Raw genomic sequence first — 27,930 nt, 5'->3', positions numbered from 1 at the left:
CACTGGTGAAATCAGGTATGTCGGGCAAAGAACGCAGCTCTTGGGAGCTTGGTTCTACCTGGTCCAAAACTCTGTGGGCAGCTGGGGCTTGCTCATTGGCTGGCTGGTCAGAAAGAAAGGCCTCGTGTGGGCACCTCTCTCGTCCGTACCATTTGGGACCCACCTCTCTTGGGCTACAAGCCAACATCTGAAGTGTGTGGGGAGGGGGCTGAGATGGGGGTCCAGGGTGTGACCAGAGTCCTGTCTTGAGGGTCCTGCTGGCGTGTGTGGTGGCGCTGTTGTCGTGGCCAGGAGCTGAGTGGAGCTGATTAGGAGAGGGTAGCACCAACTCTAGGGCAGGGCTGCCCTGAAGGGAAAGGCCAGTGCAGCGAGGGAGGAGAGCTCCTCAGGGAGCAGGGGGCAGAGGCCCAGGGAGCTCAGAGCAGCAAGGACATGAGGAGGTGGTAAAGCGGCCATGTCCTGCTCTGGGAGTCGGGGACCATTGTTCCGCCCCCGTGTGCTCAGTGCCTGGGGATCCATGACTTCCCTCTCTAAAATGTGCATTCTCCTCCACAATTTAGTATCGATCTAAACGGTCGTTTTGTCTCTAGATGAGTCTTTTCTGTGAATTCTCTTACAGAGTGGTTAACATGCTCCATTACAATTGTTTGATATTTATATAAAAGGTCAAAATCTTTACAAGAGTACTCAACGTGTTTTGGTTCTCGTGTGTGTGTATGTGTGTGTGTGTGACCACGCGAGCACACACACACACATATATCTTTACACTCATATTTACCTGTGTATTTACATGTGTTTGTGTGGAGTTTCATATGCTCATTAATCCTTACAACAACTTTAAGAAGAGTACAGAGAAGTTAAGTACCTTGCTCAAAGTCACACAGCTGGTTAATTTTTGAGACAGGACTCACATCCAAGAAAATCATGTTCTAAATTACACAGTATCTGCTGTGGAAGGATAATACATTTGTCCTCATTGCCCCTGACCTTTCTTCTTATTCTTTCCTTCTCTCTCCTGTTTCTGTCTGTCTGTCTCTCTCTCATTTTTTATATTTTTGTTTTTTCTACCCATCTCCATTACACTTCTCCTTTCACCCATTTTTCCTCTCTTTCTTCTTTCCTTCCTTCCTTCTATATTTCTTTATTTGTCTCAATTAAAACCTTGCTATGGCTTACAAACTGTAGCTACAATTTATACTGACTCACATCATTGCAGACACACACACACACGTTTAATCGGTGAAGCCACCGGGCAAAGGTTGAAACGGCACAGGTTTGAACGAGGCAAGTGGTTCTCCTGGGTTGAGTGTCTCTAAGGTTCTAGAGTTCCTCACTTCAGTGTCTTTTCCGTTGCAGTGCACATCCAGACCAGAATGTATCATCCAAAGCAGAAGCTGTGCTGCCCGCTACCAAAGGATTGCTGCCCTCCATCCCAGCCATGCTGCACCCCACCAAACTATTGCTGCCCTGCACCAAAGTATTGCTGTCCCCCACCTCAGCAGTACTGTCCCCCTCCGCAACAATGCTGCCCCCCAGTAAAGTACTGTTTCCCGCCACCAAAACAGTGCTAAACTCCACCTCAGCACAGCAAGCAGCCTTGCCAACCTCCACCCAAAGCCAAGGAGCCCTCTGTCCCAACGTGCCCAGCCCCTCAGCAGTGCCAGAAGTCCAAGCAGAAGTAAACCCCAGGCATGGTCCAGAGGCCAAGCTCCCTGCAGAACAGAGAACATGAAGCCCACTCCCCTCTCTCAGCTAGCTAGCTGTCAGCCCATCTCACCCCCAGCTTCGGGAAACAGCCACACTTGTGGAAAAGGCAACACCAAGATGGCAGCTTCCTGGATCAACATTTCTTATGAATTAGCAGCTGCAATTTCCATTTAGCAAAGGATCTGGTTCTAAACCTGCTAATCTTCATTGCTGACTTGTATACTTCGCCTTTTTGGCTGCTTGGAAATATAAGCAGCATGCCCGACCACCCTTTCCTAGCACACTTCGTCTCTGCTCCAGTTTTTCAAACAATTAAACACAATTCCGCTGCCATGAATGTGTCGGTTTGATTATTTCGTCATCTTACAGTTGTTAACTCCTGCAGATTTTGTATCCTGCTGCCTAAATAAGAGCCCTAGGAGGGCTGGGCATGTGGGTGCAGGTTGAGCAGAAGGCATGGGGAGATGCCCTTCTGAGCTGAAGGACATTTTCCATGGTCCTGTCAGGGTGAGGAGGAGAGATGGGCACTTCAGCCACATGGAGACACATCCCCCCATACTTGGAATATGAGAACAGCCTTTGGACCCAAGGGAGATGATGCCCGTCTCGAAAACGGAGGCACAAAAAGAGTAAGGGAAACCCAGCCAGGAGCTAAATAGTAGAGCAGAGGCAAATAAATGGAAATTCAGAGAATATCCTAAGGGCATGTGGGTCAAGATGAATTGATGACCGGGCCTCAAAACTCTCCCAGTGGTAAAAAGGAAAGACGAGATTTTGTTCAAGCTACCAAAATGTGTAAGTAGGAGACAGTCTATGTAATAATCATACATCTATCACACACACATATCCTCTGTCAATATTTTTTAAAGGCATAGCACCCATTGATTCTCTAGCTTGGGGTTTCTCCTGTGCTATTTTTCTCTCACTGCCCTCTTACTTTCCATTCCCTAAATCCTTGCAGTATCAGGGTAACCTGAGTAACCAGTGGTAAACTCAGTCCCACAGGTAAACCAAACTTCTTCTTTCTATTACGTCCACTACACCCATACCTTTCCAACAAATCCTTCTCTCACTAAGAGTCCCCAAATTGAGGTCTCTGCATCTCTTTTCCTGTACCTGTCTCCCATTTAACATTTCTGGGCTACACGGGAATCACTGAAAATCCACAGAAGTACCCAAAGGAATCAGAAAGGAACAAAACATAAACTCAATGTGTGAATTACCCCCAACATAGATCACAGAGCATGTAGAATTCAGAATACGGTAAAGACAAACGTTTTAGTTTAGCATTGCTTCCATGGTTGGCTGGTGTCTTCGTCCTCCACCACCTCTGTTCATGCCCTTCAGCGACGCTCCATCCATCTACCTATTTACCCATCACCAATCCATCCATCCCAAGCAGCAATGCATCATCGCATCCTTCGTAAGTACCTGCCCCTCCCTTTGTTTAGAATGTGATGGATGCTGTGGAAGCACAAACGCACACACAAGCCTCCAGTCCTTTTGGTTTAATCCCCGAAAGGAAAGCAAGCTCAGACCGTCAAGACAACAAAAAACAGTTTGACCGGAAGACGTCTAATTCATGGACGACTTGGAAGCCACAGATATGTCATTCCTGCCCTCAGAATTCAGAGGAGACAGAGAGAGAACACTGAGGGCTGTTGAGGGGAGGAAGCAGAACTTGGCCATCTGTGTCATAATGACATCCACCACATTGCTCCCAGAAAATGTCTTTCCAGGAAGAACACCGGGAGAAGGGAGGTTCAGAGCGGAAGGACATCGGGATGTGTGTAAGTAAGCAGCAGTGCGTTCCAGGACTGCGTAGAGCAGCAGCCAATGCTGCGAGTGCTAGCTGTTCCCAGGAGGCCAGTCTTCAACGTCTCAGCTCCTGTCCTTGGTGGAGAGAGCACATAGCCTCTGCAGCCACCTGCACCATTTGACACCACAGAAAGCTGGGGGGCGCGTCCAGTTTCCAGACCAATGTGTCCTAAATATTACCAACAGAGCGTTGCATTCAACAGAATTCAACGGTGACATACAAAATGAATTGAAAAGCTGTAGACACCTTAAGTGGACTCCCTGAAAATGATGAGCTCTTTGAGCCAATTCCCCATCCTCAGATACCTCAGTCCGCACAGGCTCAAAGTAGCTCCCCTCCTGCCTCACATACATGACTTTGCCCCAGAACTCTCATTTGGTTTCTTATTCTCTATTTCCTCACCCTCCCTCCCTCAGCTGATTAAGACAAGGTTGAATTTTGCCTCTCTGGGCTTCACTTAATTTTCTCCTCCACTAATTATCACACTAGGATTGTGTGCACACGGGGTTATGTGTGGACCATCTTGCGGAATTTTCCTTTATCCCGTCATAGTGGGTTTGGATGCCAGATGCATGTCTATGATGGACTGAATCCAATACTTCCCTAGGCCTCACTTTACTCATGTGTATAGTGGGCAGAATAATACCTGCAACCTGGGGTTGACGGGGAGGGGTCTTCAATGAGACAATGTAAATAAATAGTAAGTAGGATGTAACACATAGTAAATGTTGGATGAATGTTAGCTCTTGCTTTTATTATTATTCTCCACTTCCTGACAGAGCAGCAAGACCCTCCACTTATTACCACCAACCTGACGACATGGGTTCCACACCTTTAGTAAGAACAAGGTGTGAGGGGCAGGGCACATCTTGGGGCCAGGACAAGGAAGAGTTGTGTAGACCAAAGCATCCGAGGGGTGTTCACAGGCGGAAATGGTATTTTGTCCAGGGCCTATTCGCCACATTGTGTGGTTGCCCTTTTCTTCCACAAACTTCCCTTTGTAACACCTGCCCATGATGATTCCTGCTGTTGAGGCAGTCCTGGGCAGCTCTGGCCCACAGTGACATTTGCCTATCAAGGTACACCGCCAGCCATGTCTTTTGGAGGCAGACCCTACTCCCAGGAGGAGGCTGATAAGCTGAGGAAGCATGGAAAGGGCATGGTGTGTGCCAAGCACTCACACACACAGATACCACAATATGGAAGCAGGTCTTGCTCTTCCTATGAGAGGTAGTGGCAAGGTGAAGTGAAGCTCCTTACGTGTTCAGTGTAACAACACCTTGCACATGGTGGAGGTGAGATTCAAACCCTGGTCCTTATCTTTGCAACATGGCAAGTGCTCTGACCGTGCTAGTGGCTAGAAGAAGCATAAAGCGTGGATCCTGTCTTTCCAGAACTTAAAACTCACTGACCCGTTGGGAAGGCAAAGACAGTATCTTAAACAGTCACACATTCACACGTGCTTATACAGGGGTACACGTTCATATCAAAGACACACACGGGGTTATTATTCAGAGTAAATACTCCTCGTGTGAAGACTTCCACTGACCATGGAGAACAGAAGATGGAGCAGCGTCCCAGAGGCCCCCGCTGGGCAGGCGTCGTCCTCCCAGCTTCTCCAAACAAAGAAATTCCCTAGAAGGTAGTATAGTGCAAGAAGAAGAACACACACACATATCCTGGAGCCTGGCAGGGCTGGGTTTAATCCTCTCTTCCCTGCTTTTTCCTTAAGTAACCTTAGCGAACGGAAACTTTCGAAGCTGTAAAATGAAAATAGCTCCAACTTCAAAGCCTGAATTACGCACTCGAGCAGAGATTCTGACAGTCAGGGGAGGACTGCCCCTCCCTCATCCTCCCGGGACAACACCCCTTGAACAGGGAGGGTGTCTCTCAGCCGCCCAGATGATGGCACACACCCTGCCGTGCCCCAGGTGATGTACAGCTGGTGATGGATTTCAGCAGAGAGGCTCTAGCTCCAGCCACCAGGAGTCCTTTGTCCGGAACCCTTTCTGTTGATGCGGACGGCCCCAGAGGGTCAGCTCGGCCTTCCCCTGCATATGTGTGCACGGGCCCCGGTCTGGTGTTCGCTCACAGATGGCTGGCACAGAAGATACAGTGGGCTTAGCCTAGGCCCAAGTTCTGCTGAAACCTCCTTGGACCCATTTGTCCCTTCTGCATTTGTTTGTGTGTGTGTGTGTTTCTGTGTCTGTGTGTGTCTGTGTGTTTGTATATGAGAGGCAGAGGTTTGGAGGAAGAGAAAGAGTGATGCCAATGAATGTCAGGGAACAACACCATTCCAAGGTTAAGCGTTTAGTTGTACCTGTGGCTCCTAGAGGACATGTTCCTATGTCCTCTGTTGGTAGATGCAATACTACATAATGCATGCTTGAAATAGCAGATTCCACACCCAACAAAATCTGTTCTGGGTAGTGAGGGCTTAGGCCAGAAAAGATGGACTGGATGTAACACCCAAACTCATGCATCTTCAGACGTTCACATTTTCTCTAGTTACGTAGGCATTGCTACGGCCACAAGTGGGTTTGAGTTCTTCAGCTAATCCAAGGCAAACCATTGAAAAGTATCTACAGAGTTGGAAGCAGTAGGCGGAGAAGAGGATGTGAAACGGTTTAGGGACCAGGGAGGCTCTGGCCCTCCTTGCTGGCCACCGTCCCCAGGGCCTGGTGCGTTGTGTGAGCTCACTACGTCTTGATGAATTATTAGTTATCCCAGAACACATGCCCCACATGGCGTTTCCTCTCTGCTACTAGGGACCTGAGGTGAAATCTCTCTCCAAGTCTATCACGGTTGCTTCTGTCAGAGTGACAACAGGCGGAAGGGGTTCTTCTCCCGGGAAGGCCTGGGATCCTCTGGGTTTCCCTCGGGGCCGAGCCCATGCATAGCCTGCCCTTACGGTGAGTCCCAGAGGAGACACCATTGATTCCCAAGGCTGTCTTCTCGTGCTGCCGTGTGAATTCCCAAGATCTAGGGTTACTGTAGTGCTTGCAGCTGAGCTGTGGCTAAATTCCAGGTCTGAGAATGAAACGTGCCTTCCTCAGGACTGGCTTGCCCATTTCCATTTGTGTCAGTCAAGGTCTTAGGACACTGGTAGCAAGTGCCGCTACTTGCCTTCAAATGTGGCAACGACCTCCTCCTCCCTACTTCTAAGAGTGGGCTTTGCCCCAGCTTTCAGAGCCCGACTCCACGGAGCAGCCAACCATCGTTGAACCCTTATTCTGTGCCCAACAGTGTGCACATGCTTACGCATGTTGTCCAAAATAAACCTTTCAGCTGACATGCAGTATGGGGTTATCCTGTTTAGCACATGAGGAAACTGGTGCTCATAGATGAAGAGTGCCCAAAGTCACCCAGCTGGTGAAGATCAGAGCCCCAGTCGGAACACTAATTGGGGAATTATTTAAGGTATGTTTCATCCTTTGATGGATGTTGTTTCAACCTTTTCATCTTTGTCCCTGCCCTATGGCATCCTTCTTTGTTCTGGAAGCTCTAAGTGGAACAGGTAGGAAGCATCAGTCCGTAAGCCCTGGGAGATCAGATTCTAGGAGTCAGACTGGGTGAATCGTCCAGCAGCCCATGCCAGGCCAAAGTTTCTTAGCTCCCCAGCCTCTGCAACTTATGATAATCATTTCCCTGAGAAGCCTGCAGTCTCCGTAACTTATACACCTGTAAGTGAGATACGTACTCTCAACAGTAACCACCCAGTTTCTGTGAATGAAGTGTAATGTTTTGATGATTAAGAGGCAGCAGAGAGAGCAGCAACCCCCATTTTTTGTTTATACTACAACAGGTGCAAAGTCAAAGCAGCTTGCCAAGGTTTGTTTCCGGTTCAGGCTGAATGTGGCTCTGAGTTTAGGTTTAGTCATGGTCCCAACTTTGCTGAGTTTACTGTGTCTCCCCAAGAGCCACTCACCCCTCAGTAGTTGTTTCTCTTACAACAAGCCTCGCTGTGCACGCTGATCTGCCCACACCTTCCCGCACCAACCGGAATATCCTGGAACACTACCCTCACCGCTCCGACACCCAGCAGTGGCCTGCATGCTTGCTTAGCACCATCCCAGAAGTCAAGCTTCTAGGGGAAACGTCACGAGTGGGTTTGGAAACACGAGGAAGTCACGGATCGTAAAGTGATGGCGAAATGGGGCCAGGGCTCGCGTGAAGGCACTGTCATCCTCAAGCACCATCAAACCGAGAGTGAGTTTGCCAGCCCAGGAGATGAGTAAAACCTGAAGCTTGAGGAAGGGCAGATGCATCCTATTGTGACTAGGGCTTAGCACGCCCCAATCGTAGGCCACCTCATGGCTTCCAAGAGGGATTTGAGACGTATAAAAGGTGTGCAGTCTTAGAGCATCTCAAAAGCCTCAGCATCTCCACGTTCCAGCCACTGGTGAAATCAGGTATGTCGGGCAAAGGAACGCAGCTCTTGGGAGCTTGGTTCTACCTGGTCCAAAACTCTGTGGGCAGCTGGGGCTTGCGCACTGGCTGGCTGGTCAGAAAGTAAGGCCTCGTGTGGGCACCTCTCTCGTCCATATCATTTGGGACCCACCTCTCTTGGGCTACAAGTCAACATCTGAAGTGTGTGGGGTGGGGGCTGAGATGGGGGTCCAGGGTGTGACCAGAGTCCTGTCTTGAGGGTCCTGCTGGCGTGTGTGGTGGCGCTGTTGTCGTGGCCAGGAGCTGAGCGGAGCTGATTAGGAGAGGGTAGCAGCAAATCTAGGGCAGGGCTGCCCTAAAGGGAAAGGCCAGTGCAGCGAGGGAGGAGAGCTCCTCAGGGAGCAGGGGGCAGAGGCCCAGGGAGCTCAGAGCAGCAAGGACATGAGGAGGTGGTAAAGCGGCCATGTCCTGCTCTGGGAGTCGGGGACCATTGTTCCGCCCCCGTGTGCTCAGTGCCTGGGGATCCATGACTTCCCTCTCTAAAATGTGCATTCTCCTCTACAATTTAGTATCGATCTAAACGGTCGTTTTGTCTCTAGATGAGTCTTTTCTGTGAATTCTCTTACAGAGTGGTTAGCATGCTCCATTACAATTGTTTGATATTTATATAAAAGGTCAAAATCTTTACAAGAGTACTCAACGTGTTTTGGTTCTCGTGTGTGTGAATATGTGTGTATGTGTGACCACGCGAGCACACACACACACATATATCTTTACACTCATATTTACCTGTGTATATACATGTGTTTGTGTGGATTTTTATATGCTCATTAATCCTTACAACAACTTTAAGAAGAGTACAGAGAAGTTAAGTACCTTGCTCAAAGTCACACAGCTGGTTAATTTTTGAGACAGGACTCACATCCAAGAAAATCATGTTCTAAATTACACAGTATCTGCTGTGGAAGGATAATACATTTGTCCTCATTGCCCCTGACCTTCCTTCTTATTCTTTCCTTCTCTCTCCTGTCTCTGTCTGTCTGTGTCTCTCTCATTTTTTTATCTTTGTTTTTCGTACCCCTCTCCATTACTCTTCTCCTTTCAACCTTTTCCCCTCTCTTCCATCTTTCTTTCTTTCCTTCTATATTTCTTTATTTGTCTCAATTAAAACCTTGCTATGGCTTACAAACTGTAGCTACAATTTATACTGACTCACCTCATTGCACAACACACACACACATTTAATGGGTGAAGCCACCAGGCAAAGGTTGAAACGGCACAGGTTTGAATGAGGCAAGTGGTTCTCCTGGGTTGAGTGTCTCTAAGGTTCTAGAGTTCCTCACTTCAGTGTCTTTTCCATTGCAGTGCACATCCAGACCAGAATGTATCATCCAAAGCAGAAGCTGTGCTGCCCGCTACCAAAGGATTGCTGGCCTCCATCCCAGCCATGCTGCACCCCACCAAAATATTGCTGCCCCTCACCAAAGTATTGCTGTCTCCCACCTCAGCAGTACTGTCCCCCTCCGCGGCAATGCTGCCCCCCAGTAAAGTACTGTTTCCCCCCACCAAAACACTGCTAAACTCCACCTCAGCACAGCAAGCAGCCTTGCCAACCTCCATCCAAGGGCAAGGAGCCCTCTATCCCAAAGTGCCCAGACCCTCAGCAGTGCCAGAAGTCCACGCAGAAGTAAACCCCAGGCATGGGCCATAGGCCAAGCTCCCTGCAGAACAGAGAACATGAAGCCATCTCCCCTCTCTCAGCCAGCTAGCTGTCAGCACCGCTCACCCCCGGCTTCTGGAAGCAGCCACACTTGTGGAAAAGGCAGCACCAAGATGGCAGCTTCCTGGATCAACATTTCTTATGAATTAGCAGCTGCAATTTCCATTTAGAAAAGGATCCGGTTCTAAACCTTCTAATCTTCGTTGCTGACTTGTATACTTTGCCCTTTTGGCTTGTTGGAAACTTAAGCAACATGCCCGACCATCCTTTCCTAGCACACTTCGGCTCTGCTCCAGTTTTTCAAACAATTAAACACAATTTCGCTGCCATGAATGTGTCGGTTTGATTATTTCGTCATCTTACAGTTGTTAACTCCTGCAGATTTTGTATTCTGCTGCCTAAATAAGAGCCCTAGGAGGGCTGGGCATGTGGTTGCAGGTTGAGTAGAAGGCATGGGGAGATGCCCTTCTGAGCTGAAGGACATTTTCCAAGGTCCTGCCAGGGTGAGGAGGAGAGATGGGCACTTCAGCCACATGCAGACACATCCCCCCATACTTGCAAAATTAGAACAGCCTTTGGACACTGGGGAGATGATGCCCGTCTCGAAAACGGAGGCACAGAAAGAGTACGGGAAACCCAGCCAGGAGTTAAAGAGTAGAGTAGAGGCAAATAAATGGAAATTCAGAGAATAATCCAAGGGCATGTGGGTGAAATGAATTGAGGACCCGGCCTCAAAAACTCTCCCACTGGTAAAGGAAAAGATGCGATTTTGTTCAAGCTAACAAAATGTGTAAGAGAGAGTCTATGTAAAAATCATATATCATGGGAGAAAATATTTGCAAATGAAGCAACTGACAAAGCATAATTTCCAAAATTTAAAAGCAGCTCATGCAGCTCAGTAACAAAAAAACAAACAACCCAGTCCCAAAATGGGCAGAAGACCTAAATAGACATTTCTCCAAAGAAGATATACAGACTGCCAACAAACACACGAAAGAATGCTCAACATCATTAATCATTAGAGAACTGCAAATCAAAACTACAATGGGATATCATCTCACAGCAGTCAGAATGGCCATCCTCAAAAAATCTAGAAACAATAAATGCTGGAGAGGGTGTGGAGGAAAGGGAACACTCTTGCACTGCTGGTGGGAATGTGAATTGGTTCAGCCACTATGGAGAACAGTATGGAGGTTCCTTAAATAGAACTACCATATGACCCAGCAATCCCACTACTGGGCATATACTCTGAGAAAACCAAAATTGAAAAAGAGTCATGTACCAAAATGTTCATTGCAGCTCTATTTACAATAGCCCGGAGATGGAAACAATCTAAGTGCCCATCATCGGATGAATGGATAAAGGAGATGTGGCGCATATATACAATGGAATACCACTCAGCCATAAAAAGAAATGAAATTGAGCTATCTGTAATGAGGTGGATAGACCTAGAGTCTGTCATACAGAGTGAAGTAAGTCAGAAAGAGAAAGACAAATACCGTATGCTAACACATATATATGGAATTTAAGGGGAAAAAAATGTCATGAAGAACCTAGGGGTAAGCCAGGAGTAAGACACAGACCTACTGGAGAACGGACTTGAGGATATGGGGAGGGGGAAGGGTGAGCTGTGACAGGGCGAGAGAGAGGCATGGACATATATACAGTAACAAACGTAAGGTAGATAGCTAGTGGGAAGCAGCCACATGGCACAGGAATATCGGCTCGGTGTTTTGTGACCGCCAGGCGGGGTGGGATAGGGAGGGTGGTAGGGAGGGATACGCAAGAGGGAAGAGATATGGGAACATATGTATATGTATAACTGATTCATTTTGTTATAAAGCAGAAACTAACACACCATTGTAAAGCAATTATACCACAATAAAGATGTTAAAAAAATCATACATCCACCACACACACATATGCACTGTGAATAATTTTTAAAGTCATAGCACCCATTGATTCTGTAGCTTGGGGTTCCTCCTGGGCTATTTTTCTCTCACTGCCCTCTTACTTTCCATTCCCTAAATCCTTGCGGTATCAGGGTAACCTGAGTAACCGGTGGTAATCTCAAGCCCACAGGTAAACCAATCTTCTTCTTTTTATTACGTCCACTACACCCATACCTTTCCACCAAATCCTTCTCTCACTAAGAGTCCCCAAATTGAGGTCTTTGCATCTCTTTTCCTGTACCTGTCTCCCATTTCACGTTTCTGGGCAACAAGGGAATCACTGAAAATCCACAGAAGTGCCCAAAGGAATCAGAAAGGAACAAAACATAAACTAAATGTGTGAATTATCCCCAACATAGATCGCAGATCTTGTAGAATTCAGAATACGCTAGAGACAAAAGTTTTAGTTTTAGTTTAGCATTGCTTCCATGCTTGGCTGGTCTCTTCGTCCTCCACCACCACTGTTCATGCCCTCCATTTAGGCTCCATCCATCTACCTATTTATCCATCACCAATCCATCCATCCCAACAGCAATGCATCATCGCATCCTTCGTAAGTACCTGCCCCTCCCTTCGTTTAGAATGTGAGGGATGCTGTGGAAGCACAAAGTCGCACACAAGGCTCCAGTATTCTTGGTTTACTCCCCGTGAGGAAAGCAAGCTCAGACCGTCAAGACAACAAAAAGCAGTTTGACCGGAAGACGTCTAATTCATTGGCGACTTGGAAGCCACAGATACGTCATTCCTGCCCTCAGAACTCAGAGGAGACAGAGAGAGAACACTGAGGGCTGTTGAGGGGAGGAAGGAGGACTTGGCCATCTGTGTCATAATGACATCCACCACAGGGCTCCCAGAAAATGTCTTTCCAGGAAGAACACTGGGAGAAGGGCGGTTCAGAGCAGAAGGACAGCGGGATATGTGTAAGTAAGCAGGAGTGCGTTCCAGGACTGCGTAGAGCAGCTGCCAATGCTGCGAGTGCTAGTTGTTCCCAGGAGGCCAGTCTTCAACGTCTCAGCTCCTGTCCGTGGTGGAGAGAGCACATAGCGTCTGCAGCCACCTGCACCATTTGACACCACGGAAAGCTGGGGGGCACGTCCAGTTTCCAGACCTATGTGTCGTAAATATTTCCAACAGAGCGTTGCATTCAACAGAACTCAACGATGACACACAAAATGAATTGAAAATCTGTAGACACCTTAAGTGGACTACCTGAAAATGATGAGCTCTTTGAGCCAATTCCTCACCTTCAGATACCTCAATCCGCACAGGCTCCAAATAGCTCCTCTCCTGCCTCACATACATGACCTTGCCCCGGAACTCTCATTTGGGTTCTTATTCTCTATTTCCTCACCCTCCCTCCCTCAGCTGATTAAGACAAGGTTAAATTCTGCCTCTCTGGGCTTCACTTAATTTTCTCCCCCACTAATTATCATACTAGGATTGCGTGCACACGGGGTTATGTGTGGCCCATCTTGCAGAATTTTCCTTTATCCCGTCATAGTGGGTTTGGATGCCAGATGCATGCCTATGATGGACTGAATCCAATACTTCCCTAGGCCTCACTTTACTCATGTGTATAGTGGGCAGAATAATACCTGCAACCTGGGGTTGACGGGGAGGGGTCTTCAATGAGACAATGTAAATAAATAGTAAGTAGGATGTAACACATAGTAAATGTTGGATGAATGTTAGCTCTTGTTTTTATTATTATTCTCCACTTCCTGACAGAGCAGCAAGACCCTCCACTTATTACCACCAACCTGACGACATGGGTTCCACACCTTTAGTAAGAACAAGGTGTGAGGGGCAGGGCACATCTTGGGGCCAGGACAAGGAAGAGTTGTGTAGACCAAAGCATCCGAGGGGTGTTCAAAGACGGAAATGGCATTTCGTCCAGGGCCTATTCACCACATTGGGTGGTTGCCCTTTTCTTCCACAAACTTCCCTTTGTAACACCTGCTCATGATGATTCCTGCTGTTGAGGCAGTCCTGGGCAGCTCTGGCCCACAGTGACATTTGCCTATCAAGGTACACTGCCAGCCATGTCTCTTGGAGGCAGACCCTACTCCCAGGAGGAGGCTGATAAGCTGAGGAAGCATGGAAAGGGCATGGTGTGTGCCAAGCGCTCACACACACAGATACCACAATATGGAAGCAGGTCTTGCTCTTCCTATGAGAGGTAGTGGCAAGGTGAAGAGAAGCCCCTTATGAGTTCAGTGTAACAACACCTTGCACATGGTGGAGGTGAGATTCAAATCCTGGTCCTTATCTTTGCAACATGGCAAATGCTCTGACCGTGCTAGTCGCTAGAAGAAGCATAAAGCGTGGATCCCGTCTTTCCAGAACTTAAAACTCACTGATCCGTTGGGTAGGCAAAGGCAGTACCTTCAAACAGTCACACCTTCACACGTGTTTATAAAGGGGTACACGTTCATATCAAAGACACACAAGGGGTTATTATTCAGAGTAAATACTCCTCGTGTGAAGACTTCCACTGTCCATGGAGAACAGAAGATGGAGCAGTGTCCCAGAGGCCCCCGCTGGGCAGGCGTTGTCCTCCCAGCTTCTCCAAACACAGAAATTCCCTAGAAGGTAGTATAGTGCAAGAAGAAGAACACACACACATATCCTGGAGCCTGGCAGGGCTGGGTTAAATCCTCTCTTCCCTGCTTTTTTCTTAAGTAATCTTAGCGAACAGAATCTTTCGAACCTGTAAAATGAGAATAGCTCCGACCTCATGGACTGAATTAGAAACTCGAGCAGAGATTCTGACAGTCAGGGGAGGACTGCCCTTCCCTCATCCTCCCGGGAGAAGACCCCTTGAACAGGGAAGGCTTCTCTCAGCCACCCAGATGATGGCACACACCCTGCCGTGCCCCAGGGGATGCCCAGCTGGCGATGGATTTCAGCAGAGAGGCTCTAGCTCCAGCCACCAGGAGTCCTTTGTCCGGAACCCTGTCTGTTGATGCGGCCGGCCCCAGAGGGTCAGCTCGGCCTTCCCCTGCATATGTGTGCACGGGCCCCGGTCTGGTGTTCATTCACAGATGCCTGGCATAGTAGATACAGTGGGCTTAGCCTAGGCCCAAGTTCTGCTGAAACCTCCTTGGACCCATTTGTCCCTTCTGCATTTGTGTGTGTGTGTGTGTGTGTGTGTGTGTGTGTGTGTGTCTGTGTGTGTCTGTGTGTTTGTATATGAGAGGCAGAGGTTTGGAGGAAGACAAAGAGTGATGCCAATGAATGTCAGGGAGCAATACCATCCCAAGGAAAAGCGTTTAGTTGTACCTGTGGCTCCTAGAGGACATGTTCCTATGTTCTCTGTTGGTAGATGCAATACTACATAATGCATGCTTGAGATACCAGATTCCACACCCAACAAAATCTGTTCTGGGTAGTGAGGGCTTAGGCCAGAAAAGATGGACTGGATGTCACACCCAAACTCATGGACCTTTAGACGTTCACATTTTCTCTAGTAACGCAGGCATTGCTACGGCCACAAGTGGGTTTGAGTTCTTCAGCTAATCCAAGCCAAACCATTGAAAAGTATCTACAGAGTTGGAAGCAGTAGGCGGAGAAGAGGATGTGAAACAGCAGGACCAGGGAGGCTCTGGCCCTCCTTGCTGGCCACCGTCCCCAGGGCCTGGTGTGAGTGTGAGCTCACTACGTCTTGATGAATTATTAGTTATCCCAGAACACCTTCTCCACGTGGCCTTTCATCTCTGCTACTAGGGATCTGAGGTGAAATCTCTGTCCAAGCCTATCAGGGTTGCTTCTGTCAGAGTGACAACAGGCGGAAGGGGTTCTTCTCCCGGGAAGTCCTGGTATCCTCTGGGTTTCCCTTGGGGCCCAGCCCATGCATAGCCTGGCCTTACGGTGAGTCCCAGAGGAGGCACCATTGATATCCAAGTTTGTCTTCTCATGCTGCAGTGAGAATTCCCAAGATGTAGGGTTACTGTAGGGCTTGTAGCTGAGCTGTGGCTAAATTCCAGGTCTGAGAATGAAGTGTGCCGCCCTCAGGCCTGGCTTGCCCATTTCCATTTGTGTCAGTCAAGATCTTAGGACAGTGGTAGCAAGTGCCGCTACTTGCCTTCAAATGCGGCAACGACCTCCTCCCTACTTCTAAGAGTGGGCTTTGCCCCAGCTTTCAGAGCCCGACTTCACGGAGCACCCAACCATCACTGAGCCTTTATTCTGTGCCCAAGAGTGTGCACATGCTTACACATGTTGTCCAAAATAAGCCTTTCAGCTGACATGCAGTATGGGGTTATCCTGAGCAGATGAGGAAACTGGTGCGCAAAGATGTAAAGTGCCCAGTCACCCAGGTGGTGAAGATCAGAGCCCCAGTCAGAACACTAATTGGGGAATTATTTAATGTATGTTTCATCCTTTGATGGATGTTGTTTCAACATTTTCATCCTGGTCCCTGCCCTGTAGCATCCTTCTTTGTTCTGGAAGCTCTAAGTGGAATGGGAAGGACGCATCAGCCCTTAAGCCCTGGGATTTCAGATTCCAGGAGCCAGAACGGGAGAGTCATCCAGCAGCTCATGCCAGGTCAACGTTTCTTAGCTCCCCAGCCTCTGCAACTTATGAAAATCATTTCCCCGAGAAGCCTGCAGTCTGCGTGACTTATACACCTGTAAGTGAGATACGTATTCTCAACAGTAACCGCCCAGTTTCTGTGAATGAAGACTAATGTTTTGCTGACCAAGAGGCAGCAGAGAGAGCTGCAGGCCCCATTTGTTGTTTATATTACAGCAGGTGCAAAATCAAAGCGACTTGCGCAGGTTTGTTTCCAGATCAGGCTGAATGTGGCTCTGAATCTAGGTTAAGTCATGGTCCCAACTTTGCTGAATTTACTGTGTCTCCCCAAGAGCCACTCACCCCTCTGTAGTTGTTTCTCTTACAACAAGGCTCGCTGTGCACGCTGATCGGCCCGCAACTTCCCGCACCACCCGGAATATCCTGGAACACTACCCTCACCGCTCCCACACCCAGCAGTGTCCTGAATGCTTGCTTAGCACCATCCCAGAACTCAAGGTTCAAGGTAAAACATCACGAGTGGGTTAGGAAACACGAGGAAGCCACGGCTCGTAAAGTGATGGAGAAATGGGGCCAGGGCTCACGTGAAGGCACTGTCATCCTCAAGCACGATCAAACCGAGAGTGAGTTTGCCAGCCAAGGAGATGAGTAAAACCTCAAGTTTGAGGAAGGGCAGATGCATCCTATTGTGACTAGGGTCTAGCACGCCCCAATCGTAGGCCACCTCATGGCTTCCAAGAGGGATTTGAGACGTATAAAAGGTGTGCAGTGTTAGAGCATCTCAAAAGCCTCAGCATCTCCACGTTCCAGCCACTGGTGAAATCAGGTATGTCGGGCAAAGGAACGCAGCTCTTGGGAGCTTGGTTCTACCTGGTCCAAAACTCTGCGGGGAGCTGGGGCTTGCGCACTGGCTGGCTGGTCAGAAAGAAAGGCCTTGTGTGGGCACCTCTCTCGTCCGTATCATTTGGGACCCACCTCTCTTGGGCTACAAGTCAACATCTGAAGTGTGTGGGGTGGGGGCTGAGATGGGGGTCCAGGGTGTGACCAGAGTCCTGTCTTGAGGGTCCTGCTGGCGTGTGTGGTGGCACTGTTGTCATGGCCAGGAGCTGAGGGGAGCTGATTAGGAGAGGGTAGCACCAAAACTAGGGCAGGGCTGCCCTGAAGGGAAAGGCCAGTGCAGCGAGGGAGGAGAGCTCCTCAGGGAGCAGGGGGCAGAGGCCCAGGGAGCTCAGAGCAGCAAGGACATGAGGAGGTGGTAAAGCGGCCATGTCCTGCTCTGGGAGTCGAGGACCATTGTTCCGCCCCCGTGTGCTCAGTGCCTGGGGATCCATGACTTCCCTCTCTAAGATATGCATTCTCACCTAGAATTTAGTATCGATCTAAACGGTCATTTTGTCTCTAGATGCCTCTTTTTTATGAATTCTCTTACAGAGTGGTTAACATGCTCCATTACAATTGTTTGATATTTATATAAAAGGTCAAAATCTTTACAAGAGTACTCAACGTGTTTTGGTTCTCGTGTGTATGTGTGTGTGTGTGTGACCACGCGAGCACACACACACATATATCTTTACACTCATATTTACCTGTGTATTTACATGTGTTTGTGTGGAGTTTCATATGCTCATTAATCCTTACAACAACTTTGAGCAAGGTACTTAACTTCTCCGTACTCTTTAAGAAGTGTACGGAGAAGTTAAGTACCTTGCTCAAAGTCACACAGCTGGTTAAGTTTGGAGACAGGACTCACATCCAAGAAAATCATGTTCTAAATTCCACAGTATCTGCTGTGGAAGGATAATACATTTGTCCTCATTGCCCCTGACCTTCTTTCTTATTCTTTCCTTCTCTCTCCTGTCTCTCTCTCATTTTTTATATTTTTGTTTTTTCTACCCCTCTCCATTACTCTTCTCCTTTCACCCATTTTCCCTCTCTTTCTTCTTTCCTTCCTTCCTTCTATATTTCTTTATTTGTCTCAATTAAAACCTTGCTATGGCTTACAAACTGTAGCTACAATTTATACTGACTCACATCATTGCAGACACACACACACACATTTAATCAGTGAAGCCACTAGGCAAAGGTTGAAACGGCACAGGTTTGAACAAGGCGAGTGGTTCTCCTCAGTTGAGTGTCTCTAAGGTTCTAGAGTTCCTCACTTCAGTGTCTTTTCCATTGCAGTGCACATCCAGACCAGAATGTATCATCCAAAGCAGAAGCTGTGCTGCCCGCTACCAAAGGATTGCTGCCCTCCATCCCAGCAATGCTGCACCCCACCAAAGTATTGCTGCCCCTCACCAAAGTATTGCTGTCCCCCACCTCAGCAGTACTGTCCCCCTCCAGGGCAATGCTGCCCCCCAGTAAAGTACTGTTTCCCGCCACCAAAACACTGCTAAACTCCACCTCAGCACAGCAAGCAGCCTTGCCAACCTCCACTCAATGGCAAGGAGCCCTCTATCCCAAAGTGCCCAGACCCTCAGCAGTGCCAGAAGTCCAAGCAGAAGTGAACCCCAGGCATGGGCCAGAGGCCAAGCTCCCTGCAGAACAGAGAACATGAAGCCAACTCCCCTCTCTCAGCCAGCTAGCTGTCAGCACCGCTCACCGCCAGCTTCTGGAAGCAGCCACAGTTGTGGAAAAGGCAGCACCAAGATGGCAGCTTCCTGGATCAACATTTTTTATGAATTAGCAGCTGCAGTTCCCATTTAGCAAAGGATCCGGTTCTAAACCTTCTAATCTTCGTTGCTGACTTGTATACTTTGCCCTTTTGGCTGCTTGGAAGCTTAAGCAGCATGCCCGACCACCCTTTCCTAGCACACTTCGTCTCTGCTCCAGTTTTTCAAACAATTAAACACAATTCCTCTGCCATGAATGTGTCAGTTTGATCATTTCATCATCTTACAGTTGTTAACTCCTGCAGATTTTGTATCCTGCTGCCTAAATAAGAGCCCTAGGAAGGCTGGCCATGAGGGTCCAGGTAGAGCAGAAGGCATGGGGAGATGCCCTTCTGAGCTGAAGGACATTTTCCTTGGTCCTGCCAGGGTGAGGAGGAGAGATGGGCACTTCAGCCGCATGGAGACACATCCCCCCATACTTTCAAAATGAGAATAGCCTTTGGACACTGGGGAGATGATGCCCGTCTCGAAAACGGAGGCACAGAAAGAGTAAGGGAAACCCAGCCAGGAGCTCAAGAGTAGAGTAGAGGCAAATAAATGGAAATTCAGAGAGTACTCCAAGGGCATGTGGGTGAAAATGAATTGAGGACCGGGCCTCAAAAACTCTCCCACTGGCAAAGGAAAAGACGAGATTTTGTTCAAGCTACCAAAATGTGTTGAGACAGTCTATGTAAAAATCATATATCATGGGAGAAAATATTTGCAAATGAAGCAACTGACAAAGGATTAATTTCCAAAATTTACAAGCAGCTCATGCAGCTCAGTAACAAAAAAACAAACAACCCAGTCCCAAAATGGGCAGAAGACCTAAATAGACATTTCTCCAAAGAAGATATACAGACTGCCAACAAACACATGAAAGAATGCTCAACATCATTAATAATTAGAGAAATGCAAATCAAAACTTCATTGAGATATCATCTCACAGCAGTCAGAAGGGCCAAACTCAAAAAATCTAGAAACAATAAATGCTGGAGAGGGTGTGGTGGAAAGGGAACACTCTTGCACTGCTGGTGGGAATGTGAATTGGTTCAGCCACTATGGAGAACAGTATGGAGGTTCCTTAAAAAACTATAAATAGAACTACCATATGACCCAGCAATCCCACTACTGGGCATATACCCTGAGAAAACCAAAATTGAAAAAGAGTCATGTACCAAAATGTTCAGTGTAGCTCTATTTACAATAGCCCGGAGATGGAAACAACCTAAGTGCCCATCATCGGATGAATGGATAAAGGAGATGTGGCGCATATATACAATGGAATATTACTCAGCCATAAAAAGAAATGAAATTGAGCTATCTGTAATGATGTGGATAGACCTAGAGTCTGTCATACAGAGTGAAGTAAGTCAGAAAGAGAAAGACAAATACCGTATGCTAACACATATATATGGAATTTAAGGGAAAAAAAATGTCATGAAGAACCTAGGGGTAAGCCAGGAGTAAGACACAGACCTACTGGAGAACGGACTTGAGGATATGGGGAGGGAGAATGGTGAGCTGTGACAGGGCGAAAGAGAGGCATGGACATATATACAGTAACAAACGTAAGATAGATAGCTAGTGGGAAGCAGCCACATGGCACAGGAATATCGGCTCGGTGTTTTGTGACTGCCAGGATGGGTGGGATAGGGAGGGTGGGAGGGAGGGAGACGCAAGAGGGAAGAGATATGGGAACATACGTATATGTACAACTGATTCACTTTGTTATAAAGCAGAAACTAACACACCATTGTAAAGCAATTATACCCCAAAAAAGATGTTAAAAAAAATCATACATCCATCACACACACATATCCACTGTGAATAATTTTTAAAGTCATAGCACACATTGATTCTCTAGCTTGGTGTTTCTCCTGGGCTATTTTCTCTCACTGCCCTCTTACATTCCATTCCCTAAATCCTTGCTGTATCAGGGTAACCTGAGTAACCAGTGGTAACCTCAGGTCCACAGGTAATCCAAACTTCTTCTTTCTATTACGTCCACTACACCCATACCTTTCCACCGAATCCTTCTCTCACTAAGAGTCCCCACATTGAGGTCTTTGCATCTCTTTTCCTGTACCTGTCTCCCATTTCACGTTTCTGGGCTACAAGGGAATCACTGAAAATCCACAGAAGTACCCAAAGGAATGAGAAAGGAACAAAACATAAACTAAATGTGTGAATTATCCCCAACATAGATCGCAGATCTTGTAGAATTCAGAATACGCTAGAGACAAAAGTTTTAGTTTTAGTTTAGCATTGCTTCCATGCTTGGCTGGTCTCTTCGTCCTCCACCACCACTGTTCATGCCCTCCATTTAGGCTCCATCCATCTACCTATTTATCCATCACCAATCCATCCATCCCAAGGAGCAATGCATCATCGCATGCTTCGTAAGTACCTGCCCCTCCCTTCGTTTAGAATGTGAGGGATGCTGTGGAAGCACAAAGTCGCACACAAGGCTCCAGTATTCTTGGTTTACTCCCCGTGATGAAAGCAAGCTCAGACCGTCAAGACAACAAAAAGCAGTTTGACCGGAAGGCGTCTAATTCATGGACGACTTGGAAGCCACAGATACGTCATTCCTGCCGTCAGAACTCAGAGGAGACAGAGAGAGAACACTGAGGGCTGTTGAGGGGAAGAAGGAGAACTTGGCCATCTGTGTCATAATGACATCCACCACAGGGCTCCCAGAAAATGTCTTTCCAGGGAGAACACAGGGAGAAGGGAGGTTCAGAGCAGAAGGACAGCGGGATGTGTGTAAGTAAGCAGGAGTGCGTTCCAGGACTGCGTAGAGCAGTAGCCAATGCTGCGAGTGCTACTTGTTTCCAGGAGGCCAGTCTTCAAGGTCTCAGCTCCTGTCCGTGGTGGAGAGAGCACATAGCCTGTGCAGCCACCTGCACCATTTGACTCCACGGAATACTGGGGGGCGCGTCCAGTTTCCAGACCTATGTGTTGTAAATATTTCCAACAGAGCGTTGCATTCAACAGAACTCAACGATGACACACAAAATGAATTGAAAAGCTGTAGACACCTTAAGTGGACTCCCTGAAAATGATGAGCTCTTTGAGCCAATTCCCCACCCTCAGATACCTCATTCAGCACAGGCGCCAAAGACCTCCTCTCTTGCCTCATATACATGAACTTGCCCCAGAACTCTCATTTGGGTTCTTATTCTCTATTTCCTCATCCTCCCCCTTCAGCTGATTAAGACAAGGTTGAATTTTGCCTCTCTGGGCTTCACTTAATTTTCTCCTCCACTAATTATCATACTAGGATTGTGTGCACACGGGGTTATGTGGGGACCATCTTGTGGAATTTTCCTTTATCCCGTCATAGTGGGTTTGGATGCCAGATGCATGTCTATGATGGACTGAATCCAATACTTCCCTAGGCCTCACTTTACTCATGTGTATAGTGGGCAGAATAATACCTGCAACCTGGGGTTGACGGGGAGGGGTCTTCAATGAGACAATGTAAATAAATAGTAAATAGGATGTAACACATAGTAAATGTTGGATGAATGTTAGCTCTTGCTTTTATTATTATTCTCCACTTCCTGACAGAGTAGTAAGACCCTCCACTTATTACCACCAACCTGACGACATGCGCTCCACACCTTTAGTTAGAACAAGGTGTGAGGGGCAGGGCACATCTTGGGGCCAGGACAAGGAAGAGTTGTGTAGACCAAAGCATCCGAGGGGTGTTCACAGGCGGAAATGGCATTTCGTCCAGGGCCTATTCACCACATTGAGTGGTTGCCCTTTTCTTCCACAAACTTCCATTTTAACACCTGTCCATGATGATTCCTCCTGTTGAGGCAGTCCTGGGCAGCTCTGGCCCAAAGTGACGTTTGCCTATCAAGGAACACTGACAGGCATGTCTCTTGGAGGCAGACCCTACTCCCAGGAGGAGGCTGATAAGCTGAGGAAGCATGGAAAGGGTATGGTGTGTGCCAAGCACTCACACACACAGATACCACAATATGGAAGCATGTCTTGCTCTTCCTATGAGAGGTGTGGCAAGGTGAAGAGAAGCTCCTTACGTGTTCAGTGTAACAACACCTTGCACATGGTGGAGGTGAGATTCAAACCCTGGTCCTTATCTTTGCAACATGGCAAGTGCTCTAACCGTGCTAGTGGCTAGAAGAAGCATAAAGCGTGGATCTCGTCTTTCCAGAACTTAAAACTCACTGATCCGTTGGGAAGGCAAAGGCAGTACCTTCAAACAGTCACACATTCACACGTGTTTATACAAGGGTACACGTTCATATCAAAGACACACACGGGGTTATTATTCAGAGTAAATATTCCTCGTGTAAAGACTTCTACTCGTGTGAAGACTTCCACTGACCATGGAGAACAGAAGATGGAGCAGCGTCCCAGAGGCCCCCGCTGGGCAGGCGTCGTCCTCCCAGCTTCTCCAAACAAAGAAATTCCCTAGAAGGTGGTATAGTGCAAGAAAAAGAACACACACACATATCCTGGAGCCTGGCAGGGCTGGGTTAAATCCTCTCTTCCCTGCTTTTTCCTTAAGTAACCTTAGCGAACGGAAACTTTCGAAGCTGTAAAACGAAAGTAGGTCCGACTTCAAAGCCTGAATTACGCACTCGAGCAGAGATTCTGACAGTCAGGGGAGGACTGCCCCTCCCTCATCCTCCCAGGACAAGACCCTATGAACAGGGAGGGCGTTTCTCAGCCACCCAGATGATGGCACACACCCTGCCGTGCCTTAGGGGATGCCTAGCTGGCGATGGATTTCAGCAGAGAGGCTCTAGCTCCAGCCACCAGGAGTCCTTTGTCCGGAACCCTGTCTGTTGATGCGGCCGGTCCCAGAGGGTCAGCTCGGCCTTCCCCTGCATATATGTGCATGGGCCCCGGTCTGGTGTTCATTCACAGATGCCTGGCACAGAAGATACAGTGAGCTTAGCCTAGGCCCAAGTTCTGCTGAAACCTCCTCGGACCCATTTGTCCCTTCTGCATTTGTGTGTGTGTGTGTGTTTCTGTGTTTGTGTGTGTGTGTGTTTGTATATGAGAGGCAGAGGTTTGGCGGAAGAGAAAGAGTGATGCTAATGAATGTCAGAGAACAATACCATCCCAAGGAAAAGCGTTTATTTGTACCTCTGGCTCCTAGAGGACATGTTCCTATGTCCTCTGTTGGTAGATGCAATACTACATAATGCATGCTTGAGATAGCAGATTCCACACCCAGCAAAATCTGTTCTGGGTAGTGAGGGCTTAGTCCAGAAACGATGGACTGGATGTAACACCCAAACTCATGGACCTTTAGACGTTCACATTTTCTCTAGTAACGCAGGCATTGCTACGGCCACAAGTGGGTTTGAGTTCTTCAGCTAATCCAAGGCAAACCATTGAAAAGTATCTACAGAGTTGGAAGCAGTAGGCGGAGAAGAGGATGTGAAACGGTTTAGGGACCAGGGAGGCTCTGGCCCTCCTTGCTGGCCACCGTCCCCAGGGCCTGGTGCGTTGTGTGAGCTCACTACGTCTTGATGAATTATTAGTTATCCCAGAACACATGCCCCACATGGCCTTTCCTCTCTGCTACTAGGGACCTGAGGTGAAATCTCTCTCCAAGCCTATCAGGGTTGCTTCTGTCAGAGTGACAATAGACGGAAGGGGTTCTTCTCCCGGGAAGGCCTGGGATCCTGTTGGTTTCCTTCGGGGCCGAGCCCATGCATAGCCTGCCCTTACGGTGAGTGCCAGCGGAGGCACCATTGATTCCCAAGGCTGTCTTCTCATGCTGCAGTGTGAATTCCCAAGATCTAGGGTTACTGTAGTGCTTGCAGCTGAGCTGTGGCTAAATTCCAGGTCTGAGAATGAAATGTGCCGTCCTCAGGACTGGATTGCCCATTTCCATTTCTGTCAGTCAATGTCTTAGGACACCGGTGGCAAGTGCCGCTACTTGCCTTCAAATGTGGCAACGACCGCCTCCCTACTTCTAAGAGTGGGCTTTGCCCCAGCTTTCAGAGTCCAACTACACGGAGCACCCAACCATCACTGAGCCCTTATTTTGTGCCCAACAGTGTGCACATGCTTACACATGTTGTCCAAAATAAGCCTTTCAACTGACATGCAGTATGCGGTTATCCTGTGTAGCAGATGAGGAAACTGGTGCGCAAAGAAGTAAAGTGCCCAAAGTCACCCAGCTGGTGAAGATCAGAGCCCCAGTCGGAACACTAATTGGGGAATTATTTAATGTATGTTTCATCCGTTGATGGATGTTGTTTCAACATTTTCATCCTGGTCCCTGCCCTGTGGCATCCCTCTTTGTTCTGGAATCTCTAAGTGGAACGGGAAGGACGCATCAGCCCTTAAGCCCTGGTATTTCAGATTCCAGGAGCCAGAACGGGTGACTCGTCCAGCAGCCCCTGCCAGGTCAAAGTTTCTTAGCTCCCCAGCCTTTCCACCTTATGATAATCATTTCCTGAGAAGCCTGCAGTCTGCGTGACTTATACACCTGTAAGTGAGATACGTACTCTCAACAGTAACCGCCCAGTTTCTGTGAATGAAGACTAATGTTTTGCTGACCAAGAGGCAGCACAGAGAGCTGCAGCCCCATTTGTTGTTTATATTACAGCAGGTGAAAAATCAAAGTGGGTTGCCCAGGTTTGTTTCCAGATCAGGCTGAATGTGGCTCTGAGTCTAGGTTAAGTCAAGGTCCCAACTTTGCTGAGTTTACTGTGTCTCCCAAACAGCCACTCACCCCTCTGTAGTTGTTTCTCTTACAACAAGGATCGCTGTGCACGCTGATCCTCCCACACCTTCCCCCACCACCCGGAATACCCTGGAACACTACCCTCACTTCTCCCACACCCAGCAGTGTCCTGCATGCTTGCTTAGCACCATCCCAGAAGTCAAGCTTCAAGGGGAAAACATCACGAGTGGGTTTGGAAACACGAGGAAGCCACGGCTCGTAACGTGATGGCGAAATGGGGCCAGGGCTCGCGTGAAGGCACTGTCATCCTCAAGCACCGTCAAACCGAGAGTGAGTTTACCAGCCCAGGAGATGAGTAAAACCTCAAGTTTGAGGAAGGGCAGATACATCCTATTGTGACTGGGGCCTAGCACACCCCAATCGTAGGCTACCTCATGGCTTGCAAGAGGGATTTGAGACGTATAAAAGGTGTGCAGTCTTAGAGCATCTCAAAAGCCTCAGCATCTCCACGTTCCAGCCACTGGTGAAATCAGGTATGTCGGGCAAAGGAACGCAGCTCTTGGGAGCTTGGTTCTACCTGGTCCAAAACTCTGCGGGCAGCTGGGGCTTGCGCACTGGCTGGCTGGTCAGAAAGAAAGGACTTGTGTGGGCACCTCTCTCGTCCGTATCATTGGGGACCCACCTCTCTTGGGCTACAAGTCAACATCTGAAGTGTGTGGGGTGGGGGCTGAGATGGGGGTCCAGGGTGTGACCAGAGTCCTGTCTTGAGGGTCCTGCTGGCGTGTGTGGTGGCGCTGTTGTCGTGGCCAGGAGATGAGCGGAGCTGATTAGGAGAGGGTAGCACCAACTCTAGGGCAGGGCTGCCCTGAAGGGAAAGGCCAGTGCAGCGAGGGAGGAGAGCTCCTCAGGGAGCAGGGGGCAGAGGCCCAGGGAGCTCAGAGCAGCAAGGACATGAGGAGGTGGTAAAGCGGCCATGTCCTGCTCTGGGAGTCGGGGACCATTGTTCCACCCCCGTGTGCTCAGTGCCTGGGGATCCAGGACTTCCCTCTCTAAGATGTGCATTCTCCTCTACAATTTAGTATCGATCTAAACGGTCGTTTTGTCTCTAGATGAGTCTTTTCTATGAATTCTCTTACAGAGTGGTTAGCATGCTCCATTACAATTGTTTGATATTTATATAAAAGGTCAAAATCTTTACAAGAGTACTCAACGTGTTTTGGTTCTCGTGTGTGTGTATGTGTGTGTGTGTGACCACGCGAGCACACACACACATATATCTTTACACTCATATTTACCTGTGTATTTACATGTGTTTGTGTGGAGTTTCATATGCTCATTAATCCTTACAACAACTTTAAGAAGAGTACAGAGAAGTTAAGTACCTTGCTCAAAGTCACACAGCTGGTTAATTTTGGAGACAGGACTCACATCCAAGAAAATCATGTTCTAAATTCCACAGTATCTGCTGTGGAAGGATAATACATTTGTCCTCATTGCCCCTGACCTTTCTTCTTATTCTTTCCTTCTCTCTCCTGTCTCTGTCTGTCTGTCTCTCTCTCATTTTTTATATTTTTGTTTTTTCTACCCCTCTCCATTACTCTTCTCCTTTCACCCTTTTTTCCTCTCTTTCTTCTTTCCTTCCTTCCTTCTATATTTCTTTATTTGTCTCAGTTAAAACCTTGCTATGGCTTACAAACTGTAGCTACAATTTATAGTGACTCACATCACTGCAGACACACACACACACACATTTAATGGGTGAAGCCACCAGGCAAAGGTTGAAACGGCACAGGTTTGAATGAGGCAAGTGGTTCTCCTGGGTTGAGTGTCTCTAAGGTTCAAGAGTTCCTCAGTTCAGTGTCTTTTCCGTTGCAGTGCACATCCAGACCAGAATGTATCATCCAAAGCAGAAGCTGTGCTGCCCGCTACCAAAGTATTGCTGCCCTCCATCCCAGCCATGCTGCACCCCACCAAATTATTGCTGCCCCTCACCAAAGTATTCCTGTCCCCCAACTCAGCAGTACTGTCCCCCTCCGCGGCAATGCTGCCCCCCAGTAAAGTACTGTTTCCCCCCACCAAAACACTGCTAACTCCACCTCAGCACAGCAAGCAGCCTTGCCAACCTCCACCCAAGGGCAAGGAGCCCTCTATCCCAAAGTGCCCAGACCCTCAGCAGTGCCACAAGTCCAAGCAGAAGTAAACCCCAGGCATGGGCCAGAGGCCAAGCTCCCTGCAGAACAGAGAACATGAAGCCATCTCCCCTCTCTCAGCCAGCTAGCTGTCAGCACCGCTCACCCCCGGCTTCTGGAAGCAGCCACAATTGTGGAAAAGGCAGCACCAAGATGGCAGCTTCCTGGATCAACATTTCTTATGAATTAGCAGCTGCAATTTCCATTTAGCAAAGGATCCGGTTCTAAACCTTCTAATCTTCTTTGCAGACTTGTATACTTCGCCGTTTTGGCTTGTTGGAA

At 48.2% G+C, this 27,930-nt stretch overlaps 3 long non-coding RNA genes across 12 annotated transcripts in view; 1 reads left to right on the top strand and 2 right to left on the bottom strand.

The window, feature by feature from the left end:
• The window catches only part of LOC125964257 (uncharacterized), a 161,600-nt gene that overhangs the window by 6,579 nt on the left and 127,091 nt on the right, over positions 1–27,930 (bottom strand). For 5 of the 9 annotated variants that reach the window (XR_007477100.1, XR_007477103.1, XR_007477105.1 and 2 more), the window contains one exon: positions 18,324–18,442. The exons of the other annotated variants lie outside the window; for them this stretch is intronic. This is a non-coding gene — a long non-coding RNA (uncharacterized LOC125964257). Of the gene's footprint in view, positions 1–18,323; positions 18,443–27,930 lie in introns of those variants that run through there. 9 annotated transcript variants of the gene reach the window in all.
• Positions 41–17,508, bottom strand: LOC125964259 (uncharacterized). Its single transcript, XR_007477111.1, has 3 exons — positions 17,485–17,508; positions 8,088–8,473; positions 41–163 (listed from the first exon to the last, which is right to left on the bottom strand). It is a non-coding gene; the product is annotated as an uncharacterized LOC125964259 (long non-coding RNA).
• Positions 18,568–27,930, top strand: part of LOC117198522 (uncharacterized) — a 67,984-nt gene continuing 58,621 nt past the window's right edge. For both annotated transcript variants that reach the window (XR_007477110.1, XR_007477109.1), the window contains exon 1: positions 18,568–18,954. This is a non-coding gene — a long non-coding RNA (uncharacterized LOC117198522). The remainder of the gene's footprint in view (positions 18,955–27,930) is intronic.

Source organism: Orcinus orca, chromosome 1 (genome assembly GCF_937001465.1).
Source record: "Orcinus orca chromosome 1, mOrcOrc1.1, whole genome shotgun sequence".
NCBI classification, from domain to species: domain Eukaryota; kingdom Metazoa; phylum Chordata; class Mammalia; order Artiodactyla; family Delphinidae; genus Orcinus; species Orcinus orca.
This window is presented reverse-complemented; position numbering and strand designations above follow the sequence as displayed.